This window comes from Lontra canadensis, unplaced genomic scaffold, assembly GCF_010015895.1.
Source record: "Lontra canadensis isolate GAN:19392208 unplaced genomic scaffold, GSC_riverotter_1.0 scaffold43, whole genome shotgun sequence".
Taxonomy (NCBI): Eukaryota; Metazoa; Chordata; class Mammalia; order Carnivora; family Mustelidae; genus Lontra; species Lontra canadensis.
In genome coordinates, this window is record NW_022631037.1 from 13,608,975 (window position 1) to 13,616,949 (window position 7,975).

The 7,975-nt window shown below is 50.1% G+C and overlaps 1 protein-coding gene across 5 annotated transcripts in view; it reads left to right on the top strand.

Moving 5' to 3' along the window:
• Positions 1 to 7,713, top strand: part of CDK12 (cyclin dependent kinase 12) — an 83,282-nt gene extending 75,569 nt beyond the window's left edge. For 2 of the 5 annotated variants that reach the window (XM_032871496.1, XM_032871491.1), the window contains exons 18-19: positions 3,081 to 3,175; positions 4,972 to 7,294. The gene's annotated coding sequence lies outside the window, so the exon portion shown is untranslated. Of the gene's footprint in view, positions 1 to 2,220; positions 2,508 to 3,080; positions 3,176 to 4,971; positions 7,295 to 7,529 lie in introns of those variants that run through there. The other 3 variants (XM_032871493.1, XM_032871494.1, XM_032871492.1) reach the window with 3 other exon arrangements.
• The last annotated feature ends 262 nt before the right edge of the window (positions 7,714 to 7,975 follow it).

The following is a 7,975-nucleotide window of genomic DNA, read 5'->3' on the forward strand; positions in this document are numbered from 1 at the left end:
CAAGCCTGGACATAGAATTTGCATCTGATGCCACCATTTGCCCTTGCTTTTTTGCAGTCCCTTAGGAGGTGCAGAGGTCAGAGGACGCTTGAAAGCCCTTTCCCCAAAAAGTCACTCCTCTTTAGAGTCTTAATAGGTCACTTCAGGGCCCAGTGAGGCCAGCTCAACGGCACTCCCACCCTTAATATTTCTATGCCCCCCCCAAATCGGAAGTTGGGGGTCAGAGAAAGGAGTCCATGACCGTTGGTGCTCCATGAGGGGTTATAGAAAAGCCATAAGCAAAACAAGGCCAGGATTGTTTCTGGGTTGCTATGGAAACCAGGTTCCCTCCTCCTGGCAGGAAGGGAGGAGAGCCTGAGGCCTTCCTCCTTCCACCAATCCGGAAGGCTGTAAAGGCGGAGTTTACCAAGGCCTGAGGGAATAGAGCTGTTCTTGGAGGAAGAACCAATCATTCCCGCAGCCCTGCCTGCCAGTCCATAGCCCTTTGACCCCCACCTTCCCTACCCTTTCACCTCAATATTCAAAAGAGGCTTTTTCCTCTGTGCCTTGTCCTCTATGGAGACCTGTTGCTTAGCAACCACAAGTGCCTTCTTCCCAATAACTTGCAGGGACTAAGAGATAAAATATCTGTCTATATTCAGTTCCCCTCCCCTGTCTATTTATATTTAATAACCCAAGCCCTGTCTTGGGTTCCCTTGGCACCTGTTTTAGAGGGATTCTAGAGGGATTAAGCTGCAGCCTGAAGGAAAAAAGTTACATCCGAGGAAGAACTTCCAAACAGGGAAGAGTGGGAGAAAGGACTGGAGTAGGTAGGGAAGCCGTAGAATCATATTCTCTTAAATATAGGCAGGGTGGGGGCGCCCGGGTGGCTCAGCGGGTTAAAGCCTCTGCCTTCAGCTCAGGTCATGATCCCAGGGTCCTGGGATCGAGCCCCACATCGGGCTCTCTGCTGGGCGGGGAGCCTGCTTCCTCCTCTCTCTGCCTGCCTCTCTGCCTACTTGTGATCTCTGTCTGTCAAATAAATAAATAAAATCTAAAAAAAAAAAAATAGGCAGGGTCGGGGGGAAGTATTTAGAACTTGGAATGTGGGGAGGGGATGTCCGTAGGGATTCCCAAGTGTCCACTTAGGACCTGGAGTGGACCCTAACAGAACAACTAACTGGGCTGGCACTTTTCAGTCCTCCCCCCCACCTTGCCCCCTTTTCCTGTCTAGAGTCTCCTCATATTTATGTGAGAGGCCCATCCCTCTGGAGATGTCCAGTTTCCTAGTGTCTAGAAGTTGGTTTCCAAGAGTGAGGGCTGTATAAATTTATGTCCACCAGGCCTAGGTCTCTCCCAAAGTTTGTCAGTCACAGGGAAGGAATTCTTCTGAGTTATCTACTAGAGAACCCCAACTGACCCAGCAGTGGGGGATATAGAGTATCACCAAAAATGAGGAGCAAGGAAGGTATAAGTATAGCCTAGTGGTGCATGTCGGAACACCTGGATTAGGGCCCCCTCTCCTTATTCTCCTGTGATCCAAGTTATTCACTTAATCTCTTAAACTCCTTGTTGGGGCACCTGGTGGCTCAGTTGCTTAAGCATCCAACTTCTAATTTCGGCTCAGGCCATGATCTCAGGATCGTGAGATTGCCTCACTTTGGTCTCGACACTGGGCATGGAGCCTGCTTAAGATTCTCCCTCTCCCTCCAACCCCCCCAAACCCCCCAACCCGCTTGTGCACATGCATACTCTCCAACAAAAATAAAAATAAAACTGCTCATTGCTTTGTCTATAGATCAAGAATAACAATGTTTACCTCCCTAGACTTTAGTGAGATCAGTTAAAGCGATATTGAAAGGAAACACTCTGAAAACTGCCAAATTTAAATAAATATTATTTTAAGGTCTGGAAAAGGTCTGACTCCTGGGAGCAGGGGGGCATCATGAATCCAGCCCTTGCCTTGGCCTAGGAACACCAATAGTTTCTTGGCCAGAGGGGTGTGATACTTTGCTCTATGGTCAGTCAGATGGGGAGCTATAAATCAAAATCAGAAACACAGGGCTCTTTAGGGAAAGTAGCACAGAACATCCCTATCATCTTCCCCACCTCCAATCCCAGATTCTGACCTCTAGTTCTCCCAGCCGACACCCCACCCTGACCCCTCCCAGTCAGCACCTTCACTGTCGTCATGCTAGATCACAGACTGTACAATTTCACCCTCCATACCCCCCTTTTCAGCACCTCCTCCAACCCGAGCCTTCTGTGGGAGACAGATGGGGTGTCTGCGATGGAAAAGGCTCTGGGCTGTACGCCGCCTTGGGTGAGCAGCCCCCCTTCCCATCTCCCCACTACTCCCGCTCCCTACCTAAGACACTGAGATTCACCCCGGGCAGCTTTGGGGAGCTGCTGAGGATTCCAATGCTCTTCCCTTCTCAGACTCAGCCCAGAAGCAGAGCCAAAGTGACATCTTTCTCTGAGACCTAGACCCCAGCCCGTCTTCATGGAAAACCAATGCAAAGGAGGAAGTATATTAGGGAATGATAGGGCTCCATGTGAAGGGACTAGTAGAGGAGAGGCCGGGAGGGGGGGCGGGGGGCACGCACAGAGTCCCTCACTGAGGACTGGATGGCTGGGGTTTGGGGCCTGAATTGACTGAGGAGGCTAAGACTAGGCAGCTCCTTTGTTCCAGAAATCTGGGGTCCCTGGAGGGAGGCTCAGCTTGGGGAGGGGGAGAAGGGAGCTAACATTATACAGAGCACCAACTGTGAGCCAGGCACAATGCCAGAGCCTTCCCATACCTGTACTCACAACTAGCAGGTGAGGAGTCAGGGTGAATAGGTGTCTCATGAGCTCTCAGCATCTCTCAGCACAGTTGACCAACTTCTCTGATTCTATGATTTCACTCCCAATTCTTCTACCACTCTGGCTGCTCTTTCTCTGTCTCCTTTGCAAGCTCATCCTCAACTCCTTTGGCTCAGCCAAGTCCCCTGATTATATACTTTCACGGTACTATATATTCTTCTTTCAGAGCACTTAGCACAGTGATTTCACACTTATTTGTGCAGTCATTTGAATAATAATCCTATTTCCTCCACCAGATGGAAAGTTCCACGAAGACAGTGACCACGTCTGTCTATATTCACCAGTGTGCTCCCAGTGCCCAGCACAGTGCCTAGCATAAAGCAGCTGTTTGGTAAATATTTGTTGAATGAATGAATAAATGACAAAAGGACATTACTCTGGCCTAACCTCAGTTCTTAGCCATATCCTCACCCCAGAGTGGATGTACCCCTAATGTGTGGACCAGAGAACAGGGTGCCCGGGAGGTCAGGCCACCTCATTCTCCTTGGGGAAAAAAACAAAAACATCAGGACTGGAATAAACCAAGTTCCAGAATATGGGCCCCCTGCCTTACTAGCACCTAGACCTGCCTGTATGCTCTCTAGCTTCTCCAAGAATGGAGAGAATTCAAAGTCCCAATAACTTCTCTCCATTTGTGCCTGAAATCACTCGTGAGCTGGAGGAGAGGAGTTCCATCGGAAAAGAGTGCTCTGCAGAAAACCCCTCTTTTCTCCCTTAGCTGAGACTGGAGAGACCATCTGTTGCCACTCCTTTGTTTGCTTCTGTCCTCTTCCCCTGGACTTCAGGGAAGGGGATCGTTTGATCAAGTGGGAGGGATAGATGGTGAGAGCAAGACAATCTGCTTGTTCCTTGAAACGTCCGGGGTAATGTTGATGAGCCTCAGCCAGGTGATCGGATCCGAGGAACACAGGACCCAGCAGCCTCAAGTCCTTTGAGGCTATACTCTGGACCCTGGGAAGCAGGGAGTGGACAGAATGACCTCTGGGAGGTGCCCAGTGTTCACCCCAGGGGCTTTATCTGACCCCTTTGCTTCCCTTGCCATCTGACCTCAAACAAAATACCCAAATCTGCAAGAAGTTAATGTTGGGCCACGGGTGGCAGCCCCTTGTTCTCCCTGGCCGCTTCCCATTCTAGCCAGCAGCCCGTCCCAGAGCATCTCTCCCTCCCAGCTCGGCATCAGTACCCGGTCCTCACCCAGTCCCTTGTCCTGACAGTACCCCTCAGCACCCAGGTACTTGGGGTCATGGATCTGGAAGCCACTTTAGGCAGTGTTGCTCTCTCTGACCCCACCTGTTCTTTGGGCCCCTAATGAAGTAGGACAACTCAGGCTCTGGGCCAAGTCCCTATGTCCTCATCAAACGCAACATCTGTCTCCTCGAAGAAGATAAGCCTGGAGGGAGGGAGGTGGGACAGGCACAGGGGAGAAACCCCAGTCCTGTCTGGGCCCTCACCCCAGATTCCACTGCAGGCACAGATTGAGGGTGAGGGGGTCAAGACAGCCACAGAGGCCTATTCTCACGCATGCCCCTGCACAGATCTTTATGCTTCTGAGCCCCCAAATATGAGGGCCCCTCCTGGGCTCACCCGGCTACCTGGGCTGCTGCTGCCGCCAAGCCGGCCTTCTTTTATTCATGCGTTGTTTTATTGCTGGCAAATGCTGCTGCTTGCTGCTGTTGGAGGCGTTCCTGCCAAATCCATCCCAACATCTTGGCCTGGCATCAGGGCGGCATGCTAATGTGGAAATTTAAAGAGCCGCTCAGCTTTAAATCGGAATTTTAAATGAGCAGCAGTGCTCCAGAGGGACCCAGGCAAAATCGAGCAGTATCTGATGCACCCTTCCTACTCCCACTCCTGTAGCATCACCCTACCTCTTCTTGCCTCTCCCCTGGACTTGGACACTAGATGAGGGAGAAGCATGGGACACACTAGGGGACGAGGGAGTTACCAGGGCAGAGGAATTGATGCAAGACGGCCATTGAAGCCAATAAGGAGCTGTGATCCCTCAGCTCGGACCAAGAAATCCACCAGTTGCTGTCATGGGCAAATGGAGGCAGGGACCTTCAACACAAGGGAGCAGGGTTGGGGATGGTGAAACTGACATTCCTACCCCTCTTCCCATTTTACCAGGAAACAAGAAGAGAAGACCCAGAGCAGAGAAGAGAGAAGGTGGGACTCCATAAGGACACTCACGTGCAAGCATACACTTGCACACGCCGGATATGTGCATACAGCTGTGTGTGCAGGTCAGGATGCTTGCTGAGGCCCCCTGCAGCACGTGCACACACGCTCACTTATCACCCATGCATGGAGAAGAATGATTCACGTATGCAGGGCAGTCTTCCCACATCCAGACCACTGATCTGCAGGTTGTTAGCCTGAGCTATGCCCCAGGTTTTCCATGAATCCTAATGCACCAATGTTCCCCAGCTCCTGGCAGCTACCTTGAGTCAGCCACGGTGATGACAGAGCCTCATAGTGGCTCTTCCAGGAGAGGGGCTGGGGATACCTGTGCTCATCCTATGCACCTGTCCTGGCTGCAGTGTGGTCCCTTCTCTGGTGGCCATCAGATGACAGGCTCAGACATCTCATTTGGGAGAAGCACCGGGCACAGACTTGATTTCAGAGAGAAGAGGAGGCTAATGGGAGGTGAGAGAGGCAGAATCTGTGCCTCTCTGTGACCCCCTTTCCTTCTTACCTGTTTCCAGGAGACAAGTGGCCCCTCGTTATAAAGAAAACATTTGTCAAGTGCCTACCCTCAAGGAGATACTGTTTAGCACAGTGCCTCACAATTTTCTGAGCTGGGCTGATGACAGATGCAAGAATCTGGATGTGCTATCCCCATTGGAGGATCCACAATAATTCTCATGGTAACCTCAGCCTTACCCATGTTAGACTGCGAGACCAAGGGATGCTTTCTGACCTTCCCCAGGAATCCCCCCTCTCTCAAAGAAGCCAGCTCCTTCACGGATTGGTGTGGCTGCCAGCCAAGAGGCTTGGGGCAGGCCTTGGGGCATGCAGCTGGCACCTGCCCACCAGATCCCCAAGGAGGACCTCCTCCCTCATCCTATAGCCCCATTCAGATGGCCCCTGGGCTACAGGGAGGCAGGGCTCCCTGCTCCCCACTTCAAGCTGGAGCACCCACCACCTCCCTTTCCACTATAACCTGCTCCCAGATCCCCCATCCAGACTAGATATACCAAAGACCCACCAGGTACTTCTTCTAGTCTGGATCAAACACTTAATACAATAGGAGTTGTACTGGGGCTGGGTAAGAGGCCTTGAGGGGTAAGGCTTGGGCTAGAATTATGGGAGAAATTGCTGAGGTCAAGAGATGGACGAAAAAGCTCTGGGGCACCTGGGTGGCTCAGTTGGTTGAACATCTGACTCTTGATCTCAGTTCAGGTCTTGATCTCAGGGTCGTGAGTTCAAGCTCCCCACTGGGGTCCATGCTAGGCATGAAACCTACTTTAAAAAGAGAGAGAGAGAGATGGATGAGGAAGAACTCAATGCGAGTGACATAGGACAGGGGGACATGAAGGGAGGAGGCTAAGTGAGTCTGCCTCTCTCATCTAATTAGCAACATGCAAATAATATGCAAAGCACTCCCTCTTTGTTTAGAGACCACTGTGTTTTTGGATGTGGGCTACAGAGGGGCCACCAGGCAGCATCTCTGAGACCCAAAGACATGGAATACCCAGGCTCAAAAGAGAGGCCAGAGTGCAGCCATCTTGTAGCTTATTCCCTGGATGCACTCATTTTCTATGGGCCTCAATTTCCCTGTGTGTGAAATGGGAGGACTGGCCTGGATGGTCCTAAGGCCTCTGACCAGTACTGACAGTCTCGGGTTTTCTGATTTGGGGCCCAATGCTGCATGAGTTGGAGGGTTGATTCCATTCTGGGGTGGAAACTACTTGGCCCTCTTGCCCGTGCCACTTACCTCACCAGTCCTGCAATGCCATGCCCTTCATGCTCATGCACCCGCCATCCCAAACGTGGACAGTCTCCTGAAGACAATATTCTCTCCCACTCTCTTACCCACAGGGTTTCCTCTCCTTGGAATGGCATTCCTGCTTTAGCCTCTACCCTGGCTAGCCCCTTCTCCAACTCTAACAGCCCTACCTACCTTCCTCTTCCACCTCTGGGCATCCCTATGCACTGTTTACTTCTCTCATTTCCCATTAGACTGTGAACTCATAGAGGGAAGGTACTGGGTTTAGTTCAAGACGGAATCTCCAGTGTAAATGTCTTAGTTTTCCAAGGCTGCTGTAACAAATCATCACAAACTTGGTTGTTTAAAAAAAAAAGAAAGAAAGAAATTTATTCTCTTACATTTCTGGAAGCCAGGAGTTCAACATCAGTTTCAATGGGTGAAAATCAAGGTGTCAGCAAGACTGTGCTCTCTCTCGGGCCCTAAAGGAGAATTTGTTCTTTCAGCTTCTAGTGGCTGTTGGCTTTTTTTTTTTCTTTTTTTTTTTTTTTTGATGCTTGTAACTGCCTCACTCCCAATTTCTACCTCTGTCTTTACATCACCTTCTATTCTTCTCTTGTCTGTATAACCTGCCTTGCCCTCTCTCTTATAAGGACACTTGTGGTAGCATTGAAAGCCCACCCAGATGATCCAGGATAATCTCTGCATCTCAAGATTTTTAATCACATCCACAAAGATCTTTTTTTTTTTTTTCCAGATAAGGTAAAATTCACAGGTTCCAGGGATTAAGAGGTGGACATATCTTTGGGAGCCACTATCAGACTATCAAGATAAATGAAGACATCTTTAAAATTACCATTTGTTAAGCAACTACCATGTGCTAGACATCATACATTAATTTTTCTCAATCTTCAATAGCCCTGAAAAATCGATTTTCTAAAAAGACTCATTTACTTATTTATTTATTTATTCATTTGTTTGAGAAAGAGAGGGAGCGAGTGGAGAAAGGGCAGAGGGAGAGAATATCCAAACAAACTCCCACTGAGTACAGAACCTGGCGGGGGGCTCAGTCTCATGACCCATGAGGTCAGGACCTGAGCCGAAACCGAGTTGGATGCTTAACCTACTGAGCCTCCCAGGTGCCCTGAAATGTAGTTACCAATGCCTCTACGCTACAGAGGAGGAAACTGAATGAGGCTCAAG